The 27,764-nt window shown below is 38.2% G+C and overlaps 1 protein-coding gene and 1 long non-coding RNA gene across 2 annotated transcripts in view; both read right to left on the reverse strand.

Annotated features, from left to right (window-relative positions):
- LOC127968148 (retinoic acid receptor gamma-A-like) overlaps window positions 1-7,640 on the reverse strand; it is a 39,685-nt gene extending 32,045 nt beyond the window's left edge. Inside the window, exon 1 of the mRNA XM_052569091.1 lies at window positions 7,185-7,640. The gene's annotated coding sequence lies outside the window, so the exon portion shown is untranslated. The remainder of the gene's footprint in view (window positions 1-7,184) is intronic.
- Window positions 1-27,764, reverse strand: part of LOC127968154 (uncharacterized) — a 146,954-nt gene that overhangs the window by 110,512 nt on the left and 8,678 nt on the right. The window lies entirely within an intron of this gene.

Below are 27,764 nucleotides of genomic sequence, written 5' to 3' on the forward strand. Positions count from 1 at the left end.
GCACCCATTCACGGCAGAGCATCCATTGCTGAGACAGTGATGTAATGCTACGCTTCACCAAATGAATTAACTCTTTATGGTCCATTACCCATGCTAAGCATCTAGTTTCAATGTTTCTTTCATGAACCCATGTCCCTAGCCTCCAGATACTGCAGGGCTGTATGTCTGCTCTCTCCTGTGGCCCCTCCGCAGGGTGCACACCTTTACACTGTCAACAAAAGCGCCTGTGTGTGCCCTGCCTCAATGCTGCATTTATATGACAGGGTTTGCCTGGTCTGGGTCTGCTCTCATTTACCAGTGTGAACAGAGTGGGGGGGGGGGTAATAAAGAGAGGAGGCAATGAAGTAATGCCCATAAACTTTCTATGATGCATTATTGGGAAATATTTATCTCATGTGGGTAACACAAAGACAGCATAAACACAGTCAGAGCTGAAGGTCAAATCTTTTAAATAATCAACGGTTCTCATCAAATTTTCCTTTCAGTTTATCTTTCATAAAAATACAAATAAATCAATTAATCTTCCTTAACATTTGGAATATAGGAGGTCCACTTCAGTATTAGAATATATAAACCCTGTCACATACTTGTGTGTGTGTGTGTGTGTGTGTGTGTGTGTTTGTGTGTGTGCACCCTATCAGTCTTATCTCCCATTTTCTCCCATTCTTGTTAATATGCTATTTTATGTGTAGCTACATATCACCACTTAAAATAGCAAATTAACAAGAATGAGAATTTTTTTTTTTTTTTTTTTTCAGGTGCAAAACTGTTCTGCCACTTATTAGTATTTAGCCAAAACAGGTAGATGCCAACATGGCAAGTGGCATGGCATGTCCTCATCGCAGAATATTACTGACCAAAACTAAAGCTAAAAGAAACTAGGCTTCTTTATGATACCAGGTTTACTAGTTTGCTCTCTGCTTTCTGTATTACTACTACTTCTGATGTGTGGCATTGCCATATGTAAATATTGTCGGCATGAGAAATGCTTGTGATGTTTATTTGTAAGCCACTTTGGATAGGAGTATCTAAATGACCAACGGTAAATTTGTGATGTCCAGTGAGCACAACGTGATTTTAAGGTAAAAAAAAAAGAAAAATGTATGATGAAGATGGTTTAAATGATAAATTTCCTCTTTTATGGTAAACAGATTTTTGTGATTATTTTGTTTATACCACCTAAAAACCCCTCTATTGTGTGGTTGCCATCCTGACAACTGTGGATCTAGCAAAATCTGTCAAAAATATTTTTTGAGCATCCTGACCAGTTCAACACAGCAACACAGGCTCAACCAATGACATGAATTTGAGACGGGACTTTCTGTCCGGCTGACCAATGGAAGACATGGGGAATGTCCAGGAAACTTGTGTGAAAAGAATTACGTTATTTTATTCATTTATTTATGCATGCAGTGTGGTGACACTATTGACGCTTCAGCTTTAAGTCTACTGGGCCGAATGAGATTAAACTGTTCTCATAACAGTGACATGCTCTTTGAATGCAAACCAAAAACTACATAATGCAGAACCCATTTTACAGACTGTTAATTGCTCTAAAGTCCTCATAGTAACACCTTAATTTATGACTTTGTGTAGGAACATCCAATTAGCAGTTAAAAGGAGATTTTGGACTCGGTCAGACACATCTAGTGTGTAATGAAAGAGTGTAATTTTCCTGGCCAACAAAACACACATTCTACTCTAGACTCATAAACTTGTAAACTGCATGTGTTAATTTACCTTCTGTGGAATATTTTCAAAGAAAGGCAATATGATGACATTATTACACTATATGTAATACCCTGGCACAGGATGGCATAAATTCATCAAAGTAAACTTCTCAGTAAATGAACAGTTCTCTATTCATGAAGTGCTCTCTTTGGATTTGAACAGTGCTGCTCGGGCACTACAATTCAACACAAAACGAGTTGTTCATGTTAAACAAGGTCTAAATGTCACTATGAACGTGGATTTTAAAAGGTCTGCCTCAGCACCTGGTCACTGCCATGTGTGACAAAAGCTGACTTTGCTTCAGGTTGGAGAGAGCTTGTCTTTGATGCGTGCTAATGAATGAGGTTTGGCACCTCCAACAAGAGCCCTGCAGTTCCCCAAAGAAACGACGAACAGCCGCAAAGGCAAAAAACGTCTGGAAAAACATGAACTAAGAGGGAATAATTACATTGCTGAAATATGAGCCATAAATCAAGGTGCCTTGAGGGAGGTTGTGAACTTCAAACCAAAGGATGTGGTGCATTAAAACACAGACATATTAACACACATATGCAAGGCAGGGATTTTCACATGCATGCCTACGGGCTCAGCAAATACAGATGGCCATTATTGTACATAAGCGTGCACGTGTCAAAATTGAGACTCAGAGTCACATATTTCACAAAACCAGTGCATTTAAATGTCCATGCACACAGGTGTGAGACAGCTCACGAATGTCCACACATGTGCATGCACATTTCAGACTCTATTCACAGCATGCATATGCTTTAGGGCTTTCAGTTTGACACTTAAAGCAAACTAAAACATACAGATGCAGGTAATGGCTTAAGTTTCCATCCTCTAATAAATTGGAACACAAGACTTCCCTCCCTCCAAAATAGTGCGGTCACTATTGGTGCACAATAACTTCAATTTATGAACGTCATTATGTCGTTGGCTGTGTAGTAAAAAGTGGTCAGAATATTCGTAAATATCCGTAATGGCCTCAATATTGTATACAGTTGGTTGACACCAGTAAGGAGCTCTTTTTTAAGTTTTTTTCAATTCTGACAGCATTTACAGAATGAGTTAAATTGCTTGTATTATAGCAATTTCTGACACAGATGACAACTTCTTTGACTGTGAAGCACACAATAGTGCCGTTATATTGACCAGATTCTGGTGGTTGACCCCAGTAGTTGAAAGGTCCCGGGCTATAGTCACCTTTTAGTGCCTGAAGCAACGAGTGTGGGTCAGAGGTCATGTCTAATTGAGATTGTGGCCTGGTACAAAATATCTATATCGTTTTTAAAAAAGATAATTTTTACCTCATGAGCATGTCATCTGTTATGTCTCAACCCAACACATTTCTCTAATAAGCCGCATGCAAACTGTTTTTAAAATTCCAATGGTTCGAGTCACTCCCTTTGTTCTTTTTTCAGCATCTCCACCAACTTTTGTATGTTTCCTTTTCTCTATTTCTCACCATCTTCCTCACAAATAATCAATCTAAATGCACTACGGATGCGGCAGCAGTAAAGTATTAACATGGGCCCGGTGGAGACTGCCAGCACATATGGTGAACACTTCTACACAACTTCTGCATGAATTATAGCTCCTTTCCATCTGCAGTGAACTTCACTATTGTATTACCTGCTCAGTTTCCTCTGTCAGGTGCACAGGATGTGCTGTGTGAAACTGAATATATAAAACAATGGATTCCTGTGCTGCTGATTTAGATAACTATAGGTAAATGTGTGTCTTACGTGACATGGACAGAAGTAAAAGAATGGGGCTGATGGAAGCTGCACAGAATTGACAGACATGCAGAGACGGTGAGAAGTCGAGAGACAGACAGCATTCTCTGCCTGAAGGAACTGTCATTCACAAAAGCTGAGAACAATAAGGAATGAAGGGAGGTGCAGTTAAAGTATTCAAGTAAAGAGTGCTCTCTCGCTTTCTCTCTGTTAATCACACACAAACACTGCACCGGTGCAAACAGGAGCAATGCGTTCAAAGTGCAGCTAGACTAGACGAACAACGCCAGTCAAGACATCACACTGACAGATTAACTGATGAGCTATAAATCACACATGCATGCCCTAATTATTGTGCTTGTGCACATCCTGAACACAATTTAAAAGCACCATTAAACTATTTTAAGGTGTGTTTATCAATATAAATCATTTCCATACTGCTAACAATTGCTCTTTGGATCAGGATTGATGGTGTTTATTTATCAACATGGATGCATTTAACCTGTTAGCCAGCACCCCCCATTATGGGACTCACAGCTGAAAGTGCTCTACCTAACTTATAATTGTAATAGTTTCCTACTTCAGTGTGTTACAAACATAATTTTGGTGTCTTTGGAAACAAGACACTTTGGGCTTTACTTTTTATCAACCAGATTTGATAATGCTCAAAAATATGAAAAGTTATAGACACTGAAGTGCCTTGAATTTTTTTTTTTTTTTTTTTTTTTTTTTTTTTAACCATACTTAAATATTTTTTTATTTGATATAAAAATACATGAAATGAGTCCTGGAGCAATCTAGAAAAGTAATGGGTTGAAAGCCACACATCTCATGAGTTTGTATTTCAAATCTGAATAAGATATCATGAAAAATGAGACTCCTGCAAATATTTTTCTGAGACTATGTCTAGACCCCCCAGCCCCCAAATTTCTCAGCTCAGCCATATGATAATGGTATTAGGGCATGACTTTTAACTTAAATCACAATGTAAGTAATTATTTTTTAGGAAACATATTTACACATTTAAGCTTATGATGCATAAAAGCCTAAAGAGTTTTCACACAAGCACACACACATACAAACACACACACACACACACACACACACACACACACACACACACACACACACATATTCACCATAGTAAATACAATTGTTGTTATTATACTGTAGAATAAAAAAAGTCTTAAGATGCTTTTGCAATTGTTTTGTCACTTTGCCTAGTTTCTACGCGTGGTTTTTGGCGAACACCAGTTTTAATGCAACTATGGAATTTTGTGGACAATCAGGTCTTGATGAGTTTGCTTGGCTCTTGAATCTTTTTATTGTACATATTGTATGCCCCATTAACACATGGCATATAAATGCCTGATATTATATATCGTTTGTGGCCTGTGGTCAGCAAAGATTTTGTTCAGTTGTTTTTGAGCAGGTATAAATATATACATGCTGTATCTGGTATCTGTGAGTCCCTTACATATTACTAATGAAATGTGTGTTAGCCAAATAAATGCTGACGAAAAAACATGAAAGCTATGGCTGCACACAGCGCAACAGGCTGTGACAAGAAAAATCTGTGAGCTAAAACCTACTTCATGCTTATGGAGATCATTAAATATGTGGGCGGTACGTGATATGGCATTGTTAACTCCACACTTTAAAAAATAAAATGTATTAGGAACTCTTCAAATCAGTGTTGTTACTGGGTTCTTTACAGCAGCAGCAAATAGATGATTTTGTAAAACAAAACTGGATTGCCATCTTAATTTTTAAGAGCCTTGAGGGAAAATTCACTGATCAGAGTTGCTGTTTCAAAACTTGGGAAATTTAGTGGAGATCGCAATCATATGTTATTCATTCAAACAGATTCCTTGGAAACAAAAAAAAAATAGATGCAAACGATGATTCTCAACATACAGTAATGAACATACAGTACAGTACTGAAAAAGGTTTGACATATATTGGAGGTCTCTTCTAGGGCTACGTTTAAATGACAACGGTGTAGTCAAAAACAGAAACGTTTTTCCCTTGCGTTTTTAAAAAGTTGCTTGTGTACACGACAATGATTTCAAAACTATTTGTATTATATATTATATATGATGCGTCTCTGCTGTTGGTTGTAATATTGGTGTAATAAATCCACACTTTGCTGAAGAAGCGTTAGCAAATTCTTAAACAGCAAAAACAGTGCCATATACTCCGCCATTGCTCATGTCTACATACCTAACATGTACTACGCACGCGCATGACGTCACTGTTTTCAAAGATTCCCATTTGGGTGTTTACACAGAAACGACAATGATGGTGTTTTCAAAAACGTGCAGTTTGAAAACCGTTTTCAAAAATATCTGTGTTCAGTCCCAAAAATACCGTTGTTGTGTAAATTAACAGTAAAAAACGTATTAAAAAGTATCCAGTTTTTGGCTGAAAAAGGGGGGGGGGGCTGGTAGAATTCTCTATTTGTGCCTTATTTATCTCATTGTTTAAGAGAAACAGTTAAAAGTGATTTCAATTCTGATTTTTCCATTGGGAGGTCGTCTGAACGAACGGGTTTGGAGTGGCTCTTTCCTGACTGCTCTATACAAAACACACAACACATTTCCAGTAAGGAAGCAAGAGCAATCTCAACACAAACATTTTATCACTCACGATATTCAAAACAGCTGATTTAAATATTTCCATTATATTTGGATAATTATGTGTTTGAGGTGATAACAGAACTTTCAGCAAAGCTATTGACAAGATATTAATACATCTAATAAATAAAAATAATAACAACCCTAATCACTACAGTTTACTCATTTGCTGCTCTTTTGTTAAAAAGGACATCAAGCAAAGAAAGTTAAAAATAACAATGTTTTCTTATAGCAACTACCCAGAATACTCATACATGAATCTGTGCATGTGAGAGTATGATTGGGAATATTGCGTCATTACGGCTACAGTCAAATCGAAATACGACATTCATCAGAAGCCTATTGTTCTGTTGTGGATATAGTCAGTGTGAGTAAAGGTTAAGCAAGCATTTGACAAATTTAGAAAAGAAAAACAGCTCTTGCTTTGATAAGACACAAATTACCAGCTGACTGTTTTGACCAGATTATTTTACATTATTTTATATATAAATCAAATTGCATAATATTCCTGTCATAAAATACAATTTAATCAGAATATCTGAATTGTTTCATTCGATAGTAGTGAACCCCAAATAAGCACTGTTTGGTGCATCGGTGAAGCTTTGAGGAGTTCAGCAGTCTGTCATTTCCTAGCAACAGGTTGAGGCTGTTTCTGTTGATTTAATCAATGTCTGAACTTGATAAGACGTTTTCTGCCTCCAGCCGCCAGTTCACCTCACTGACACGTAACATCCAATTCAGCCATACTAAATGGCACACATTACAGAAGCACAATCCAGGCAAATTCATGAAGAAAAAAACAAACATCTTTTTTTCATTCAATAGTATGTAACCTTGCCATAAGTTCAATGTCATCAACAGAAAATCCCAGTACTACACATACAGATCTGTATGCAGGAATAACCTGTACAACATACATTTATTCTTGCTCCAACATGCCTTTCACATTCACTGTCTCTTTCGTTTTCATGAGTAGGGCTTTATTGTGAGGGAAAAGCTGTAAATGACAATAAAACTGTTCTGAAACTTTCTAAACATATTTCTTTGTGGTCTGTTAAAGCATGATGGAGATCAGACTTACCTGTTATGGTGAGTGAAGGTCTGGAGGGAAAGCCTGAACTGAGCATACGAGAGCAGCTTGTTGACTTGTATAAGTCAGATGTGTCTCTCTGTGCGAATAAAGAAGCCTGTTGCATTCCGCCTTTTCTCTTTCGCTCCCCCCTTCACCACCACTCACTCTACCTCCTCATTCGCTCTCTGGCATTCTTGCCCTCCCTCTTTCAATCAAACTTTCTCTGACATGCATGTCTTCTTTACAGCCGTTGTAGTTTTGCGAACAGAGAAGCGTCCCCCTGTTGTTGCTCTCTCTCTTTGTTTTTTTTTTCTGTCTTTCTCTCAGAAAGCACTGAACTCTTTGATTCATAAATACAGCCCTGGTCACGTGACGCAATACTTCAAATATACAGGGCTTTTTTTAGAAGCCACAGAATGCCTTTAGGGATGGAAAATCAGGGCCAGAAAGCTTAAGTTTCCCTCTCTCTGCCCCCTCCACTGCTTCAGATTATCCTGCTATACGTCTCCTCCTATAGCATCTCTCCATCCCCTCTCAGTTACCACCCGCCTTCTTCTGGGTGTCAGTTTCTACATCCTATTATCCTTCCATCTCCTTCCACATTTGCTCGTCAAACTGCTTGCTCTGCTTTTCTCTTCCCCCTAATTATTTTCCCTCTGTTTGCTCTCATGCCATCATGGTTTCTTTTGTCTATTGTCTTACTTTAAGTCAGTCTTTTTTTCCATACCTTTCATGTGTCTACTAGATATTGTGGCTATTGTATTTCTCAAAAAATCTCATGTTATTCTTTCTTTCCACCGAATCACACTCTTAAAATAAAGGTTCCAAATAGTAATTTTTTGTTGTTGTTTTTTTTTTCATAGAAGAACCATTTTCAGTTCCCCAAAGAACTTTTCAGTGAAATGTATTTTGAGAAATGATTTGAATAGGATTTTAAACTATATATGAATATATGAATGGTTCACAATTAATATTATCAAATTCCAATCGAATATGCCAAATAATAATAATAATAATAATAATAATAATAAAAATCTTGACTTGAGTGGCCTTTTCTTGTGTCTAGCCTTAGGCACAACTGTGCAATAATCATGCAGTATAATCAGCATCTTGATATGCCACACTTGTTAGGTTCGATGGATTATCTCGGCAATGGAGAAGTGCTACTAACACAGATTTAGACAGATTCTTAAACAATATTTGAAAGAAATAGGCCTTTTTGTACTTAGGGAATTGAAATGGGGCAAAAACAAAAGTGTTGCATTTATAATTTTGTTCCATATTATTGTGAGGACACTACCTTTTCTAGCATCTTGGATAAAATATAATGTCTTGTTTTTGGAATAACATGAAAGTTAATACACTTTATTTTTATTTTGATCAGAACTATTTCTTTAATTCTTGCTGTTTTATAGACATCCTATTGTCCTAAATCAGCAATGCAAGCTATTAAGCATGCATCCACACACATAAATGTTACCTTTATCACTCATGCACACACTGATGGTTCTCTGTGGGAATGGCATATAAACAATGGTACGTGGTTTATAAGTGACTGAAAATCTTTGATTGGCACTGGCACTTTGAGAACACTGTAATCATGAATCAGACTGTTCAACGACCAGATTAAAAAAAATAATACTAAATTACGATGCAGCTTATTACAGTTACTGTAATAGTTGTATAGTTGTATCTGGTGTTAGTTCATGGACCTAAAATAACACAGATTAACAACAAATAGCTGTAATTTTATTAACTAATTTGAATCAATTTAATAAATACTAGAAGAAATGTAACACTTATTGTTAGTTAATGCATTACTAAAATGTTATTATAAAGTCTTACCTTAAAAGTTTTCCATGTACTAATGGCACCATCACAGCAGCCACAAAGGTAGTTGATGATATTGTTGGTACTATTGACTGTAAAGGATCCTGTGCAGCATTATTTATTGATCTTTCCAAATCCTTTGATACGGTTGATCACACTAATTTGTTAAAACGTCTGTCTAAAATTGGGATGTCTGATAATTCTATTTATTGGTTTAAAACTATCTGTCTATAGTAGATATCAGTGTGTTACTTGTGAAGGCATTATGTTAGGTGTTGTGGTATGGTTTTTGTGATATGTTATTGTATAATTTGGTATGCCTTGTTTATTGTAGATGAGGTTTCTCCATTTTATTTTTAAGTGCTGCCTTTCTTGGCCAGGGACCGTTTGAAAAAGAGACTATATATATATATATATGATTTCCCCTGGTTAAATAAGGGAATAATAAAATAATAAATAAAAAGTATTTAAAAATGTTGTATATGAACAGTATAAAAAAGTTTATTAGAGTGATGTGAAAAGAAAAAATAAAGAGGAAGAAAGAAGATGAAATAGTACAAGAGCAGTGATGAAGAAACCATCCAGGCTTGCATGTTAGAAACAGCATCTGTTCTTTTCCCTTAAATTTGCATATTCTGTCAGTCCAAAACATCTATAAAGGTAGCTATCGTTTGCATGTGCAAATCACTTTTATGATCGATTAGAGCAGAACAAAGGGACTAGATCAAAGGAAACATATCTGAGTGACCGATGAAAATGAAATAGTTGTGTAAATGTTGTAATGTTGTGTAAATGTGTATGTTTTGTAAATGTATGTAATGATTTTAAGTTCTGGTATTTGGAAAGAAAAAAAAAAAAACATTCAGAAATTGGAAACTACCTGTGGGTGTTTTTTTTTTTTTTTTCTATTTGCATTTTTCTACTTCATTATTATTATTATTATTATTATTATTATTATTATTATTATTATTATTATTATTATTATTATACAGGTGCATCTCAATAAATTAGAGAATGTCATGGAAAAGTTTTCTTTTTTTCATTTATTTCAGTAATTCAACTCAAATGGTAAAACTTGTGTATTAAATCAATTCAATGCACATAGACTGAAGTAATTTAAGTCTTTGGTTCTTTTAATTGTGATGATTTCGGCTCGCATTTAACAAAAATCCACCAATTTACTATCTCAGCAAATTAGAATATGGTGACATGCCAATCAGCAAATCAGCTCAAATCACCTGCAAAGTTTTCCTGAGCCTTCAAAATGGTCTCTCAGTTTGGTTCATTAGGCTACACAATCATGGGGAAGAATGCTGATCTGACAGTTGTCCAGAAGACAATCATTGACACTCTTCACAAGAAGGGTAAGCCACAAACATTCATTGCCAAAGAAGCTGGCTGTTCACAGAATGCTGTATCCAAGCATGTTAACAGAAAGTTGAGTGGAAGGAAAAAGTTGCACAACCAACTGAGAGAACCACAGCCTTATGAAGATTGTCAAGCAAAATCGATTCAAGAATTTGAGTGAACTTCACAAGGAATGGATTGAGGCTTGGGTCAAGGCATCAAGAGCCACCACACCGACAAGGTGTCAAGGAATTTGTAACTCTTGTTAAGCCACTCCTGAACCACAGACGTCTCCTTAGTCTTACCTGGACTAAGGAGAAGAAGAACTGGATAGATGTCCAGTTGGTCCAAAGAAATTTGGGAGTACTTCATGCTTTCTTCTGCTGACCAGCTTATGGAAGATGCTGATTTCATTTTCCAGCAGGATTTGGAACCAGCCCACACTGCCAAAAGCACCAAAAGTTTGTAAAATGACCATGGTGTTGGTATGCTTGACTGGCCAACAAACTCACCAGGACCTGAACCCCATTGAGAATCTATGGGCTATTGTCAAGAGGAAGATGAGAAACAAGAAACCAAAAATGCAGATGAGCTGAAGGCCACTGTCAAAGAAACCTGGGCTTCCATACCACCTCAGCAGTATCACAAACAGATCAACACCATGCCACACTGAATTGAGGCAGTAATTAAAGTAAAAGGAGCCCCTACCAAGTATTGAGGACATGTACAGTTAATGAACATACATTCCAGAAGGATAACAATTCACAAAAAAAAAAATATTTTTTTATTATTATTGGTCTTATGAAGTATTCTAATTTGTTGAGATCCACCTATACATAGGCAGTTTATAAAAAGATATTTGATTAAAATACCAATAAAAGGAGATGTATATATTTTAAGTGCTATTAGCCGATCAGATCTTTTACATTAATTTCAAAAGTATTGTATACTATAGATGGTGCAGGCTGATGGGTCCTTACTGCAAACTGATTATATTCACAGTGTAAAACTACTTACTTGGCACAAGCTGATTGGTTCATGTTGCATACACAGCCAATGAGCTTGCTGCTTTGCATTTAAATGGCTGGTTAGCATTAACTAGAGCATTTTCACGTTTTCTGAGTTCCTCTGAAACTCTCCAACTTCCCCAGCTCCAACTGTATAGATTACGTAATTATATATATATATATATATATATATATATATATATATATATATATATATATATATATATATATATATATATATATATATATATATTTGCCATTTATGCAGAGGCAGTACATCTTAAATACTCACAGCACATTATCGGCATATGTATTTGGAGTAGCAAGTCCCTGTACTTGCTTGCAGCATCAGCAATAATCTACACCAACAGGGATAACCAACAGTATCAGTAATTCAGCAGCATGTCAGATCTATTCTGCCAAGACGCATTTGAAATATCATACTCACTGAGTAGGTACTTTATTTCAATAAGAACTTACTTATCAAGCACTAAAAGAGTACGAGTCAGCCAAATCTCATTAAGTATCTGGACATAATCCACCATGTTGACGTTATCATGTGTTCTACAATGTAAAAACAAGCGCCTTCAACTTAATGAGTGACACTAAACTAGCTGTAAATAGTTTGATGTTGATGAAACGTGCTTATTTTGTGGTCTAGTTGAAGAAAGAGCTTACTTTTTATTGTTATTGTGGAGAAACCAATACAATTTGGAATGATTTAAGTTTTTTTTATTTTTAACCCTATTAATATGACCCACAAAATCTTTATCTCTTGAATATGTTGTTCATTTCTTTATTGTTTGTGCAAAATTGTTCATCCTCAGGCAAAACTGGCTTTAATCTCCTTTGTTTTGCTTTTGCTTTTTTAATTTAACTCATGCCTTAGGCTTATGCTTAAGTTTAGGCTTATAAATAACAAAAACAACAGCACTATATATATATATATATATATATATATATTCACTATATAACATTCCCTCAGATCAGCTTCAAACTGCTGATTATTGTTTAGCCCATGTTGTCTCATTTCCTGCCTTGTCTTACCTCCGTGTTTTGTTCTTGGATTATATGCCTGGTTTTTGATTCTTGATTTTGTGTTTTTGGATTTAACCTTTGGATTACCCTGTCTGGATACTGTTCGCTGGAGATCGACCACGCCTAGTCTCGCCCATACCATACCTGTTTGCCATTGTTTGACCCATGCCTGTTATGACCACATCTCTGACCAATAAAAGACTGCACATGGATCTGCATATCTCATCAGCCCCATTACAGAGACTTGGGCAGCTGCTTAAAAATTAAGATTACCCCAGAATGCTGTATTGCTAGCCCACCTCAACACTAACAAACAATAATTATAATAAATGCTGGCCAGTAATTAATTATATCATATTAATATTATGTGTGTGTTTATATATGTCAGGTTATCACACGGAGGCTGAGGTGAGTGAATTCAACACAGTGTTTATTAAGACAAGTTTGTGAGAGTTGAGTAAGGGAAATCTGGGTGCAGGGTCTGTGCAGTTCGTGTCCGTGGAAGCCGGGGAATTCCGCTTCTGTGAAAGCCAGGTGAGTTTGTTATGTGTCGAGATGTCAAAGCCACACAATACGTGAATATCAATACTTGTCTCTTCTCTTTGCAGTGGGAGAACAATGTTCGAGAATCACTTGAGCACTCAGGTGATATCGAGGTCCGTCGGAGAATTCAGATCATGGATAGTGCCATGAGAGTTCTGAAAACAAGAGAACAAAGACACACAGGTTAACTTCCAAATGTGAGTATACGTTATGGCTGGTTCTTTGCTGAGAAGATGCGAGGAGTTGGAGACAAGATCGTGAGGTCCATTCCTGTTGGAGACTTGACGGAGAACTTCTGTGTTTCTGTGGGTGTCTTATAGTGGCAGTTAATGGAGATCAGGTGCTGGTGATTAGTATTCAGGGAAGTGTGAGCGCTGATGATTGGCTGACAATGACACTAACCCACTCCCCCCCACTCCCCCCCCCACTCCAGGGTCCGCGCCAGCGGGCCTAACTCTCCGGCATCGTGGGGGGGTCTACCTCAAGGTCGTGAAGCGGGTCTCTCTGGATGCTGGGCATGAAATTCAGTAAGCAGACTTGGGTCAAGGATGTCTTGGCGAGGCACCCAACACCTCTCTTCTGGTCAGTAATCTTCCCAGTCTATTAAGTACTCTAACCACCCTCCACAATGCCGCGAGTCAAGTATCTCCTTAACCGTGTAGATGTTTCCACATTGATGGGTGGCAATGGGGGTTCGTCATCAGGGACTGGGTCTGCAGAGGGAACAGAAGCAGGTAAGTGATGTGGTTTCAACAGGGAGATGTGAAAGGTAGGGTGGATGGGGTACTGGGCAGGAAGTTGGAGTCGGTAGGTGACCAGGTTAATTTGTTGTTCTATTGGGAATGGTCAAATGTACCTCGTGCTTAGATTTTTGCACGATTGCCGTAACCTGATGTCCCGGGTGGATAGTCATACGAATTGGCCGGGCTGGTAGACAGGGGTTTCCTTATGGTGAGTATCCGCAAAATGTTGCTGGCGATTGACCGCTTGCTGAAGGTGACGGTGTGCTTGGTTCCAGACCCGCTCACTGTCATGGAACCAGTCATTTACTGCCAGAACATTAGAAGGTTCTCCCGACCAGGGGAACAGAGGAGGTTGGTAGCCAAGGATGCATTGAAATGGGGTGAGATTAGTTGATGTTTGTCTGGGGGAATTTTGGGCATATTCGGCCCAGACTAGGTACCTGTTCCATAGGTTCTGGTTCCGGTGGCAGAATGTCCTGAGGAAACAGCTGATATCCTGGATCTTGCATTCTGTTTCCCCATTTTCCTGAGGATGTTAACCAGAAGTGAGACTGACGGTGACATTGAGCATGGCAAGGAAGGACTTCCAGACCCTTGAAATGAATTGGGGTCCCCTGTCGGAAACAATATCTTCTGGAATACCGAAATTACGGAATACATGATTGAATAGAAGTTCGGCCGTCTCAAAGGCTGTGGGTAGGCCTTTCAATGGAATGAGTTTACATGCCTTGGTGAATCAATGGCTACAAGGATACATGTGTTACCGTCAGATGCTGGGAAGTCAATGTGGGACCAGGGGCGCTGAGGAATCGGTAAGGGAAGGAGCTTTCCATTAGGTAGTTGTCGAGGTATCTTGGAGTGCGCACCCTTGTCATTGGGAGTGCGCACCCTTGAATAAACTCCATGACATCCTTTCGCATCCTTGGCCACCAGTACTTCCTCTGAAGGGCTGATAATGTTTTATTGATTCTTGGGGGACCGGTTCCTACCGAGGAATGAGCGTTAGAGATGAGGGGAACAGGGTAATCCTCCAGTACATAGATCTTCCCTACTGGACACATTGGCTGAACTGGCTGGTTTTGGGCTTGTTCACGGAGTAGTTCATCAAGGTCCCACTGAATCGGGTTCACAAACAGTTTGGTGGACAGGATGGTTTCCGCTTCCTCCTGGGCTTCTTCTACAGTGTGTAAGTGGGGTAAGGTGTCTGCTCTCGTGTTTTTGGACCCAAGATGGTAGGATATGAGGAAATGGAACCAGATGAAGAATAGCACCCAGCTAGCTTGGCGAGGTTTAAGTCTTTTAGCTTCCTTTAGGTACTGAAGGTTCTTGTGATACGTGAGTATAAGGAAGGGCTACCGGGCTCCCTCTAACCAGTGCCTCCATTCCTCGAGGGCCAGCTTCACTGCCAATAATTCCCGGTTGCCAATGTCATAGTTTCTTTCAGTGGAGGATAGTTTCCTGGAAAAGAAAGCATAGGGCATTGGTTTCTTAGCTTGCTCAGAGTATTGGGATAGGATGGCTCTCACCCACATAGTGGAGGCATCCACTTCCACAATATTTGTTTTCTCCCGGTCTGGGTGCTGTAATAAAGGAGCTTTTGTGAAGGTAGTCTTTAGCTCTTGCAAGGCCTGGTCTGCTTCCGGAGTCCACTTGAGTGTCTTGGGCTTACCCTTCGATAAGGAGGTTAATGGGGTGGTTATGATACTGTTTTGATCGATGAACTGTCGATAGAAGTTTGCGAAGCCTAAGAATCTCTGGAGCTCCTTTACAGACTTGGGTGTAGGCCAGGAAGTGATAGCTTCTGTCTTGCGGTCATCCATTTTTACCCCTCTGGCACTAATCTGATATCCTAGGAATTCCAAGGAAGTCTGGTGAAAGATACATTTTTCTGCCTTCACCAACAGGGTAAATTCTTGGAGTCGCTGGAGTACCTGGGTAACGTGCTGTTGATGTTCCTCTTCATTGTGGGAGTAGATGAGTATGTCGTCGATGTAAACAAGGGCAAATAGGTTTAGAAACTCTCGAAGGACTCATCCATAAAACTCTGGAAAACTGAAGGGGCATTAACAAGACCATATGGCATCACCAGGTATTCGTAGTTCCCGGCTGGTGTGATGAAAGCTGTTTTCCATTCATCTCCCTCTCGGATTCTGATCAGATTATATGGCGCTCCTGAGATCTAATTTAGTGAAGATGCGAGTGTCACGGAGTTGTTCCAGGCAGGATGGAATCTAGGGTAGTGGGTAACTGAATTTCACAGTGATCTTATTTAAGGCCCTGTAATCAATGCAAGGTCGCAGCCCACCATCCTTCTTGGGGACAAAGAAGAAGCTGGCTGCTCCTGGTAAGGTAGATGGTCTAATATATCCCCGTTTCAAGGTTTCTTCAACATACTCACACATCGCCATTTGTTCTGGAATGGACAGAGAGTATATTCTACCCTTAGGAATGGGCTCTCCAGGTATAAGGTCTATAGGGCAATCCCAAGGTCGATGCAGGCGGTAATTGGCTGCTGCGATTGGGTTAAACACATCAGAAAAGGAAGCATAGCATGAGGGAACACTAGTGGATAAAATTTTCCTTTGGGCTTTCAATAGATGTAGAGTTAATAATCATGGAATCTGGCTTGTCACAAGGATGATGTACATAATTTACCCCACTGCAATCACAGCCCCAACTTGTAATCTCTCCGGTGGCCCAATCTAGTGAGGGTTGATGCTGGATCAGCCACGGACGCCCTAAATAATATCTGTCTGACTCTTTTCAAGGATGAATGGGGTGAAAGACTCATGAAGGGTATTCTGTATACTGAGGGTGACAGGTGCAATTTGTGATATCACATACACTTGATTGATTATCTTGCCCGTCACTGCGTAGATGAAGTATTGTTTCTGGGTTCTAGTCATTCGGAGATCATGGGTTATGGCGAGTTTTCCCGAGATGAAGTTGCCGGCTGATCCGGAGTCCACGTTGGCCATGGCTGAAACGATGATATCTCTAATTTTCCGAGTCACACTGATATTTAATGGGGAGGACACAGAGGGTTTTGGAAAGACTGAACTCACCATTAGACGCGGGGGATGAGATGGGCATGTGCGTATGTAATGATTTTCATTCCCACAATAAAGGCATAGTCTGCTCTCTCCTCTGCGAATTAGTTCGGCAGGAGTCAGTCTCTTGGTTTCCTCTTGCATCCATTCTGGCTGTGATACAGGGGGTTTTTTCGATGTGGGCTGATGGTTAACTGAAGCTGGGGCAGGTGCGTCTTGATAACATGACTTGGATCTAAGGTGAACTCGCTGGGCTTGCTGCATTAATTTTTCGAACGCCATATTATCATCGTAAGTGGGGAGCTATAACTGTAGCACGGGACTTAGCCCTTCCCGGTACACCGTCAGTAAGGCTTAAAAGATATTATAATATGATAAAAGATATTTTGGATCGATCCGTGGGGTACTGATGAGAATGTTGTTCCAGTGCGAGAGAGCATTGTAACAGAAATCCATTGCAGTCCTCCTCCCTGCCTGAGAAGGGCGCTGGTCGAGTGATCGTGTTCGCGATATACACCAGTGTGGAAGCGGGGTTTACAGAAATGCTGTCCTCGGGTTGTGTTGAATACATCGTTGTTGGTCAAGCCTTCTGTCAGGTTATCACACGGAGGCTGAGGTGAGTGAATCCAACACAGTGTTTATTAAGACAAGTTTGTGAGAGGTGAGTAAGGGAAATCTTGGTGCGGGGTCTGTGGAGTTTGTGTCTGTGAAAGCCGGGGAATTCCGCTTCTGTGAAAGCCAGGTGAGTCCGTTATGTGTTGAGACGTCAAAGCCACACAATACGTGAATATCAATACTTGTCTCTTCTCTTTGCAATGGGAGAACAATGTTCGAGAAACACATGGGCACTCAGGAGATATCGAGGGACGTAGGAGAATTCAGATCATGGAAAGTGCCACGAGAGTTCTGGAAACAAGAGAACAAAGATACACAGGTTAACTTCCAAATGTGAGTATACGTTACGGCTGGTGCTTTGCTGAGAAGATGCAGCGAGTTGGAGACAAGATCGTGAGGTCGATTCCCGTTGGAGGCTTAACGGTGAACTGGTGTTTTTGTGGATGTCTTATAGTGCCGGTTAATGGAGATCAGGTGCTGGTGATTAGTATTCAGGGGAGTGTGAGCGCTGATGATTGGCTGGGACCGGGTCTGCCCAATCCCTAACAATAAAGCAAAATCGTCTTCTTGGAATTATTAGGTTCTATCTGCATTACGAATAGTTGTTATTTCATGCATTTGACTGAAAAAGTTGCATAATGTACCCAACATTAAAAAAATCTATCACATAATGTAAATAAGTTTTCACGGAATAATAGTAATTAAATAACTCAATTTTGACAAAAATGTCAGATAGAACTTTGTCATTCCAAGGGAACAAAATATGTAATTTTGTCATATGCCATGGCTATGAATGACTTCACACTGGACAAATGCAGCCAAGGTGAATAGAATATATCTCAGTTTTCAGTCAAGTATTTAATGCATTAGTTAATGAAACAAGTATATTTTATTTACTGACAAAAACAGGAATCATTAACAAATTAGTAAAAGAATTTATATAAGAACCATTACAATAAATAAATACAAGTCAAGTGTTACAATAACTGTTTGAAATAAAAAAACATTAAATAAACTATAACTTAAAGGGGGGGGGGGGGGTGAAATGCAAATTTTCACTCAATATCCAGTTAATCTTGAGTACCTATAGAGTAGTACTGCATCCTCCATATCTCAAAAAAATTCAGTTTAATTATATTTATAAGAGAAAGATAGTATGTAACATTTTTTCCCGGAAAAACATGAGTGGCTGGAGGCGTGACGTGTGGGCGGAGCAAAGCTTTTGCGTTGAGCGCGTCTGGAAGCTGTGACATTACTCTGAGGAAAAAACCATCATACAAAACAAACCATAGCTAACAGTCAGATTCAGCCATATATTTATGATCCAGAATCAGATCCCGAGGCTGAAATTGAACAAGAGCAGCAGCAGCAACGACTACAGCAGGACGTCTCTATGTGGTATGTATTGAAACTGTATATATTTGCTTAGCGGTTTTGGAAAATGACTAAGTTCCACTTTATGTCGTCTTTTTTTTTTCTTTAAAGGTGTACATGTGGGAAGTGCAGTTTGATGCCAACATCACATGTTGTCTACTTGATGTGTTTACACGCCGATAGCTAAGTTAACAACACAGAGATATTTGGAGCAGTTTTACTCACCGCCTGCGGTTCCAACACACGATCGTGACCCTTTTTCGTTGGGACTGCATCATCCTTAAGAAATAAATGATACACAAATCCGGCGTCTAACTGGGCCTTGTTTGTAAAACAAGCATCTTCGAAATGCACGGTACAAACAAAAACACTTGCACAACTCCGTTGATGCTCTGTAAAAATAAATCCATCCACTGGTCCCTTAATGCTGTTTTTTTTTTTGGTCTGATGTGCTTTGGTGACAATTCGCTCTCTCGCTCTAGTCAGCAAATGTCTCTGCTCTGCTCTACGGGAGCGCGCGCTCTTCCTGGAGAAGTGCCCTTAGGACCCATATAAGGAAATTCCGCACCATCTAACGTCACACAGAGTATTTTTGGAACAAAAATACTCCTTCAAACGTACAACTTAATTTTTGAAACTTTGTCCATGTTTAGCATGGGAATCCAACTCGTTAACAGTGTAAAAAACTCAGTATGCATGAAATAGCATTTCACCCCCCCCCCCCCCCCCCCTTTAAGATTTAAAAGATGTTTTATTTAATTCAGTAGTGTACTCACTGCCACCAAAGGCAGTGTCTCACCTGTGCCTGTAACATCCAGGCTAGAATCAAAACACCTCTGTTATTTATGTGCTCAATACTACATTTACATGTCGAAGTAGTTGCTAGTGTTAACTGCTTTTTACCCAACATGAATGTTCTTCAATTTATCAGCAGTACTAATGAACAAATAAAACCGATAACTTAAAATAAATTTTTAAATTTTTAGTTACTCTATGTAGATTTGTTTATGTATATTACATTCATAATGTAAGCAGTGTTGACATCTGCATTTCTTGGAACATTTTCCTGTCACAAATCAAACAGACATTTGAAAACCCGACTCCAAAAAAGTTGGGACACTATACAAATTGTGAATAAAAACAGAGCGCAATGATGTGAAAGTTTCAAATTTCAATATTTTATTTAGAATACAACATCGATGACATATCAAATATTTAAACTGGGAACATTTATAATTTTAAGGAAAAAATAAGTTGATTTTAAATTTCATGGCATCAACACATCTCAAAAAAGTTGGGACAAGGCCATGTTTACCACTGTGTGGCACCCCTTCTTTTTATAACAGTCTGCAAACCTCTGGGGACTGAGGAGACAAGTTGCTCAAGTTCAGGATTAGGAATGTTGTCCCATTCTTGTCTAATACAGGCTTCTAGTTGCTCAACTGTCTTAGGTCTTCTTTGTCGCATCTTCCTCTTTATGATGCACCAAATGTTTTCTATGGGTGAAAGATCTATACTGCAGGCTGGCCATTTCAATATCCGGAACCTTCTTCTACTCAGCCATGATGTTGTAAATGATGCACTATGTGGTCTGGCATTGTCATGTTGTAAAATGCAAGGTATTCCCTGAAAGAGACGACGTCTGGATGGGAGCATATGTTATTCTAGAATTTGTATATAACTTTCAGCATTGATGGTGCCTTTCCAGATGTGTAAGCTGCCCATGCCACATGCACTCATGCAACTCAATACCATTAGAGATGCAGGCTTCTGAACTGAGCGCTGATAACAACTTGGGTTGTCCTTGTCCTCTTTAGTCTGGATAACATGGTGTCCCAGTTTTCCAAAAATAACTTAAAATTTTGATTAGTTTGACCACAGAACAGTTTTATACTTTGCCACAGCCCATTTTAAATGAGCCTTGGCCCAGAGAAAACACTTGCACTTCTGGATCATGTTCTTGATCATGCATTTTTGACCTATGGCACGGTGCGTTGTGTTCACCGACAATGTTTTATGGAAGTATTACTGAGCCCATGTTGTGATTTCCATTACAGTAGCATTCCTGTATGTGATGCAGTGTCGTCTAAGGGCCCGAAGATCACGGGCATCCAGTATGGTTTTTCCAGTCTTGACCCATACGCAAAGAGATTGTTCCAGATTCTCTGAATCAATGGATGATATTATGCACTGTAGATGATGATAACTTCAAACTCTTTGCAATTTTTCTCTGAGAATCTCCTTTCTGATATTGCTTCACTATTTTTCGCCTCAGCATTGGGGGATTGGTGATCCTCTGCCCATCTTGACTTCTGAGAGACACTGCCACTCTGAGAGGCTCTTTTTATACCCAATCATGTTGCCAATTGACCTTATAAGTTAATGGTGTATAAAAATGGTATATGTACATTTTCATTTTTAAATTAACATTTTCTTTTTTGGAATGTGTAGCTCTCATGAACTCCAAAATAAGCCAATATTTGGCATGACATTTCAAAATGTCTAACTTTCAACATTTGATATATTATTTATATTCTATTGTGAATAAAATATGTTTATGAGATTTGTAAATTATTCCATTCCTTTTTTACAAACAATTTGTACAGTGTCCCAACATTTTTGGATTCGGGTTTGTAGTAATTGTCATTAGGATGTATATGGTATATGTAAATTCACTTTGGAGATGAATGTGTGCTTACTGGAGCTCCCCTGTTCACTATAGTAACATAATAAAATGTGTTTTTACAGAAAAATCACAAATATGCTGTAACGTTACAAGGTCTAATATCTTACATCTTCAGCAATTTAACAGTTAACTTAACAGTAGCTCAACAAATGTGATTTTATCACAAGTATGGTGTTTGATTTATAATACTCACTTTTATTATCAGGCTATTACTCTGGAGGCAGTTATGTGCTAATATATTTAACCCTGTGCCTTCAGATATCAAAACAAGCAATTTTTGAAGCTAGATTAAATAAATGATTTTTTTTATAATGAAGAGGAGGTTTTAAGTTATAAAATTAACAAAATGGTACAAAGACCATTTCTATGTCAAAATTCAAAGCAATTTCATTTCTCATGACAATTACCCCTTTAAGACTAGGTACTTAGCAACCCCACAACCAATCGCATGCCTTGTGTTTACAATTACAGAAACACCGTGTTGTATAAACAGTTGTTTCATCGTTTGAGGGGAAAAATGTCAAATGGTGCCTGAAAATGCGTCAGCTGGAGTTGGTAAGAGTTTAATTCTTACCATCATGGTTCAAAACATCCATTCAGGAAAAACATGATGTAAACAGTTTTAGTAATGTACAGCATATGTATACCCAGAATTAATTGTTAACCCTAGGTCAACTATCAGCAGTGTGAAACTTTATACAATATAACCCAGGTTTCCCTTTTACTGGGGGTTTAGACTGACCCAGGGTAAACTATTTCAAGTGTGAAAAGCCTTAGAATGAGCTAAATAAACTTTTTGTCAATTATACAGTTTTTGAAAATCATAACTGAATTATAACCTTAACTATTTTGTGCATTTCCAAGTTTAAATGAAAAAAAAATCCCAGATTTTCAAAGCAGTCTCAAACCTTTGGACCCCACTGTATATACCTTCTAGTCTGCAGGAGTAAATTAATTAAGTATGACAGAAGCTTTCCTGTACACATCAGCATATTTAACTATATTCCTGTGTCATAAATAGGGAATATAAGAATTTATCCAATGCACACAGATCAGTAAAACAAATATATGAGGGCATGAGAGCAACAGAGTAAAGAAAAGAACAGAAAAGGGAAAGTACGGTTGAGTGAGTTTTTAGAGAACATAAAATGGGGCCACGTTTGGAAGCGAGCGGAGGAGAAACCGCAGAATGGAGTGAGCCTCGGGCTGAAGGAAGAAAAGAGAAGTGTGTGTGTGTGTGTGTGTGTGTGTGTGAGACACAGTAGGCTTTAATCAACAGCAAGTTGTCTGTAATAAGATCACTACACAGTCCACATAGATTGATGTCATGTGAAGTTGTGTGTGTGCACGTCTGCGTGTGTCTCGGCATATGCATCAACATAATTTTATACAACATGCACACATACACACACACACACACACACACAGAGAGAGAGAGAGAGAGAGACACACACATACACACACACACACACACACACACACACGCACACACACACACACACACACACACACACACAGAGAGAGAGAGAGAGACACACATACACATACACACACACACACACACACACACTGACAGAGACCTGGCAAGAAAAAGAGGAGAAGATGAGATTGAAATGGACAGAGAGTGAGGAAGAGAGAGAGTTTTTAGTTTTGGGTTATAGAGTTAAGCTCACATCCTAACCAATGAAAGAGTGCATTCATTGTGCAGACGCCCAAATGTGAAGTCATTTATACATTTCCACTGCCATGGAAACGCACACAAACCCTTTAATTACTTCATGCATGTTGACACAAGGCCATGTGCGGCTCACACACAGTCCCATACACAAATATAAGCAGAAAATAAAGGTTTAGACTACACATACAAAAATTAGATACAAACTGTGTAATAGTGCTATAAAAGGTGATTTTCTGCATTAAAGATTGTTGGTAGCACTTTATTTTTAAGGACCAATTCTCACTATTAACTAGTTGCTTATAGCATGCATAATAGTAGCATATTAATTAGCTGTTTATTAGTACTTATAAAGCACATATTCTAAATAACAATATTTTTAGATCTTTTAATCTACCCCATATCTAAACTTAACAACTAACTTACTAACTATTAGTAAGCAGCAAATTCAGAATTTAATGAGACAAAAGTAGCAGTTAATAGATAGTTAATAGTGAAAAATGGACCTTAAAATAAGGGGTCTCCAGAATTGCATATGCACTCAAGAAACCAAAAAATAAATAAAATAAAAATCAAGAAAAGATTTTGTAAGGGATCTTATAATTTGCAAATTCAATAAATATTGTTCACCTGCATCTGTTGTGTATTGGGCATGGATCATCACAGATGTGGCATAATGGGTAGAGAATCAGACTTGTAACCTGAAGGTCATGGGTTTGAGTTTCAGTACCAGCATTGTGGGTGGGGGGAGTGTACAGTGCTCTTTTCAACCCTCAATACCAAGACACTGAACCCCCAACTCTTAATAAAAATTATTAAAATCTAGTAGAAATTCTGAGTATGGGTTACCCTAATTGGCAACATGTCACAACAATGGCAGAAGAGTTGAAACTTCTTCATTATTCTTTCTGTATAATGATCCTGGTACTTGGACAAAAAATGCAAATGCAAGAAAGAGGTGTTGCAAAGAGGTGTATCCAAGAGTACAGCATGCTCCTCTCAAAAGCTGAAGAACAAACCCAGTTCATAATGCAGATTGCCAGAGAGCACCAGGATCTATTTCCAATTTCTTCAGCTGAAGAAAATGGCATCAGATCGGTTCTCATCAGCAGCGTTGTAGTGTGACCTTTTTTAAGATTTTATTTTTGCAGTTTTATTTAAATAGGTCAGTGAGTGGACATGAAATGAAGTGGGAGAGATAGAGGGACAGGATTGGGAAAGTTTCATGAGGCAGGGCTCGGACTTCGGAGACGTGAATCACAACATCGCTACATGTCAGCACCCAATTTTACATTGTTAATAACAACACTGTTCTGTGTTCTCCTTTTTAATTCAAAGTTTACTAATGGTTGTGTATAATTATTCATTACATGCTGTTATAGTCATTAAGACCACACCCCAAACAAAGTCCAATCTCATTGAAATTTGGCTTGTTTTAATTTCTCATTATATGAGAAATGCCATCCATGTGGATTTTACTTTGACACGTACCACCTACCTAAGCACTGTTGCATTATTTGCTATTGTAGTAAATGGGGACCCAAATAAATATTTTGTCCCAACCTGTGTTCTTAACTAGCTTTGCTTGAAACAGTTTCTGAGTCAACCAGCTTCACCATTAGACCAGTTCCAATCTAGACTGGAAATGTATGCTGCTCCAAGCTGTGGTGTGTTTCCAAAAAGCATAGTTAGCTAACTATGGTCATTAGTTCCACTGAACTCTATTGGAAATGATGGAACCTGCAACCATAGATGCTTTTGAGAAAGGAAGCCCTGGTCTTTTCAACCATCAGCCTGAGGCTGATTAATTTCACTTTTGGTGTGAAAGGGTGTCTTTACGTTAGTAAAAGAAGAACTTTTTATATTAAAAACAAAACAAGCAAGCCCAATCCAGATTTAAAAGTAACTCAAAAGTACCGTCACACATTACTTTCCATAAAAAAGTAACTAGTAACGTAATTAGTTACCTTTTTAGGGAGTAACCAAATATTGTACTGAATTAGTTTTAAAAGTAACTTTCACCAACACTGCTTAAGGCTGAAATGCATTACATGAATTTTCCCAAGATTTCTGCCAGTCTGGAGAAGTTGACACTATCTGTCAACAGTCAGTGCCAGTCTGCAGATTTGAGCTGAGAAAAACTCATCTAATGTATGATGGTCACAGACCACACAGTAAAAAACGTTGGGTTGTTTTTTAACCTAACCGTTGGGTTACACATATTGGGTCAATGTGTTGGGTTATCTTAAAATTTTTTTTTTTTTTTTCGTCGTTATTTTTAGTTATAACTCAACTGTTGGGTTAAATATATTTCCCGCTTCACTCCGTTGAAATTGTAACGGTCCAGTCAGATACTACTCAGCGCGGACATCAGTGGCAGCCTGCATGATTATGAAAATTAAGTAACTGTTAATATAATCGTATGATGTATATAACTGTTATAACATTAAGTAATGTGTCTGATACATTAATTATTATTTTTTTATATGTTAAAAATATATATGTCTGTTTGTTTCCCCCAGAGAATCAGATCGATTGTAAATGAATGCTATTCCTGTTTTTTCACCAGCATTAATACATTAAAAGATTAGCTGCAAAACTTTTTAGACAAGTATTACTTAAAGTTAATAAAAATGTCTTTTGAAATGGGAAAATTTGATTAAATCTTTAGTATTATGCTAGAAAAGCCACATGGACCATTTATCGAGTCGGATCAGTGAATGAGGCTGCTGTCAAGTCACCTTTATTTATTTTGTATAAGACACACGTTGTACAATACAAATCATTCCAAAAATATATTTTGAAAAAAAAAATTACAGAATTTTTATTTTTGGGTGAATTATCACTTTAAACAATTTAAATTCGCTATAGCTTTTAAACTCATTTAAATTCACTCATTTGTAAAGTTAGTGTATCAATGAAATAACATCACAATGCATGTTAACTGAACTTCTTTTTTATTTTTTGAAGGTTGTGTGACGGGTGGTGAAAGGACAGTCTGGAAGCAGATGCAAGTTTACTGATTTAATGAGAAGATATAGCGTTGGTACATAAACAAACAATGACGATGAGACAGCGATACTCCGAGGGGATGGTGAAGTGGTGAGAAGTCCAGCTGATGGTGGAGAGAAGATGAGTAATCAAATGACGACGGCATGAGGCAGCAGGAGAGGGTGGCACAGGAACTGCGGGGAATAGAGCCGAAGGTAAGTGTCCGTGGCTGAGTAAACGTGCAAAGAGTGGATGAGGTTCTAGGGAAACACAGACATCCAAACGCAAACAACACAGAGAGCCAGCCGAACAGGGTAAACACATCAAAATTAAACAACAATCTCACAAACACAAGACGTGAGACAAGCCATTATATAGTGGATGAGTAATGAGTGGCAGCTGTTGCTGATACAATTAACGTATCAGCCATACAATTAACCATTTAGGGCCTTATATGTAAGTAATGATAATTTGTAACTGATACTGAACTTAATAGGTAGCCAGTGCAGAGAATGTAAAATTGGGGTAATATGATCATATTTTCTTGACCTGGTAAGGACTCTAGCTGCTGCATTTTGGACTACCTGTAGCTTGTTTATTGAAGAAGCAGGACAACCACCTAGAAGTGCATTACAATAGTCCAGTCTAGAGGTCATGAATGCATGAACTAGCTTTTCCGCATCAGAAACAGGTAACGTTTCGTAGCTTGGCAATGTTTCTAAGATGGAAGAATGCAGTTTTTGTAACATGGGAAATATGATTTTGAAAAGACAAGTTGCTGTCTAATATAACACCCAGATTTTTGACTGTAGAGGAAGTAACAGTACATCCGTCTAGTTGCAGATTGTAATCTACAAGATTCTGTGTAATGTTTTTTGGTCCAATTATTAATATCTCTGTCTTATCTGAATTTAATTGGAGAAAATTATTGGTCATCCAATCTTTAAAAATTTTAACTCTGTTAGCTTAGATAATTTAGTTTCATAAGTTTCATCTGGTCTCGTTGAGATATAGCTGAGTATCATCAGCATAACAATGGAAGCTAATTCCGTATTTTCTAATAATATTACCAAGGGGCAACATGTATATTGAAAATAGAAGGGGACCTAGGACGGATCCTTGTGGCACTCCCACATTTTACTGATGATAAATGAGATGACTCCCCATTTAAGTAAACAAAATAGTAGCGATCGGACAGGTAGGATCTAAACCATCTTAGATCCTGCCCTTGAATACCTTTATAGTTTTGTAAAATCTATCTATGAGTATGTCATGATCTATGGTGTCAAACGCAGCACTAAGGTCAAGTAAGACTAGAAATGAGATGCAGCCTTGATCTGACGCAAGAAGCAGGTCATTTGTAATTTTAACACATGTCCTGGTGCTTGGTGACAAAGAAAACTCCTCCCAAGTTTTTATTATTTTAAATGGGGAGCCGATGGAACAGGAGAAGATGCTACAAGCAGTCGATCTGTGCTTCAAACTTTTCTTTGTATATGACATCAACTAGCTAAAGCCCTCTGCTCCTATTTGAGAGTTTTTGGAACACACAGTATTTAATAGTATCTTCTGCACACTGTCTCCTCAAAAACTTTGTATTTAGTAAAAAACTTTTTTATTTTATTGATCGTCAGTACGTCCAACTGCTGGTATAGTTTTTATTATTATTACTTGATTTTATGATTATTTT

The sequence above is a fragment of the Carassius gibelio genome, chromosome B11 (genome assembly GCF_023724105.1).
Source record: "Carassius gibelio isolate Cgi1373 ecotype wild population from Czech Republic chromosome B11, carGib1.2-hapl.c, whole genome shotgun sequence".
Lineage (NCBI taxonomy): Eukaryota > Metazoa > Chordata > Actinopteri > Cypriniformes > Cyprinidae > Carassius > Carassius gibelio.